Raw genomic sequence first — 1,902 nt, 5'->3', positions numbered from 1 at the left:
CGATAAATTAAGTACCAGTTACGTACTGGGGTCGATATAATCGACTTAATCCGTTTGTCTGTCCTTGTTTGTCCCCTCTGTGTGTAGCCCCTTGTGGGCAGTAAAGAAGTAGGTATTTCGTCTGCCTCTACGTTCTGAGTTCAAATTCCGCCGAGGTCGACATTGCCTTTCATTCTTTTGGGGTCGATAAATTAAGTGAAACCCTGGGGTAGTTGTAACCGATACATACCCTCCCCCAAAATAGCTGCCCTTGTGGCAAAATTTGAAACCATTATTATTGTTGATGCTATTTGTGTGTTGAAGTGTCAGCAAAAAGTGTATAACCACGATTTATTTGATTAAAAAAAACCGTTTTCAATTTGTAAGCAACGGACTTCAACAACTTTTGGACGCTTTCAACCTTAGCTGGGATGAAAGAAAGGTCCATCTATTAGTCATTTATATAAAACTTTTCAAAATATTGTATGTAGATGGCTTCTTCTGGTTTGGTAGCAAGAGTTTCTAATCAGAAGCACGTTTCTTGAAGATACGCAATTAAAACTTTCAATAAAAATTTTGAAATCAATGACAGATTTTGACAGGAAAAGAAAGTAAATGAATTATTGAATGTGTGTTGGCACTCCGTCGCTTACGACGTCGAGGGTTCCAGTTGATCCGATCAACGGAACAGCCTGCTCGTGAAATTAACGTGCAAGTGGCTGAGCACTCCACAGACACGTGTACCCTTAACGTAGTTCTCGGGGATATTGAGTGTGACACAGTGTGACAAGGCTGACCCTTTGAATTACAGTCACAACAGAAACAGGAAGTAAGAGTGAGAGAAAGTTGCGGTGGAAGAGTACAGCAGGGTTCGCCATCACCCCCTGTCGGAGCCTCGTGGAGCTTTTAGGTGTTTTCGCTCAATAAACACTCACAACACCCGGTCTGGGAATCGAAACCACGATCCTATGACCGCGAGTCCGCTGCCCTAACGACTGCTCCATCGCGCCTCCACCGAATTATTGAATAGACACAGGAGATATTGAAACTTGAACAAATGGAAAAAAATTCTATAACGATTTTGTAAATAACGTTACTAGCAATAGCAGTGGTTTTATTAGCGTTTTTGGTCAGAAGGTGATGATATTGGCCGGCTTCAGGAAAGGGGAAAACGGAAGATTATTTTAGGAGGTGCAACAAATTCATGCCCAGAGAATAGATGGAACCAGTACAAAGAAGAATGTAACATACCTCTGTACTGTCAAAGCCAGAGGTATAGGACGGTGAAATCGGCGAAGTAACAGGTGAGGTTAGCAAACCAAACAAGCAGCTTATGCCGCAGTATATGAGATGATGGAAACTGTAGAGACGCGTTTCAATCTGTTCAAAACATAGGAGAATAAAGAACGAAAAACGAAAGAAGCAATGCTAATCCACATTAAAAACGAACTAGATACAAGACAGAGAATCTCTTATTATGAAACGATATTAGATTCACAGTTCTTATTATCAACAGCAAGGAACTGACGGATCTGCTGAGCGAGTTCAAGAAGGCAGAATTAAATAATGTTCTTATAAAAGAAGAGAAGGGTTTTATTTTTTATGGACCTAGTGGATGTGAGGGTGTTCTTACTTAGTCCAACAACAAGCAGGCTCAAGTATACTTTCGGAAGCATCATCTTCCAGTACCAAGATGCCGTGGTCGTAATCAACGGGGTGCCAACTTGTTTTAGTTCTGTTCCTTTATTTATATTTATATATGTATACATTTGTTTGTTGATTATGTCTTTGTGCATTTTTGTATAAATTACCAATTATTAATCTCTTAATAACTTCTATAGCGTTCTGTCCACGCGACGTATACACACACACAAACACACACACACACACACACACACACACACACACACACACACACACACA

General features: G+C 40.4%; 1 protein-coding gene across 1 annotated transcript in view; it reads left to right on the top strand.

Moving 5' to 3' along the window:
* Window positions 1-1,902, top strand: part of LOC106877771 (breakpoint cluster region protein) — a 29,093-nt gene that overhangs the window by 15,066 nt on the left and 12,125 nt on the right. The gene's annotated exons all lie outside the window — the stretch shown is intronic.

This window comes from Octopus bimaculoides, chromosome 6 (genome assembly GCF_001194135.2).
Source record: "Octopus bimaculoides isolate UCB-OBI-ISO-001 chromosome 6, ASM119413v2, whole genome shotgun sequence".
Taxonomy (NCBI): Eukaryota; Metazoa; Mollusca; class Cephalopoda; order Octopoda; family Octopodidae; genus Octopus; species Octopus bimaculoides.
Note: the sequence above shows the minus strand (reverse complement) of the source record. Positions and strands in the feature narration are given on the sequence as shown.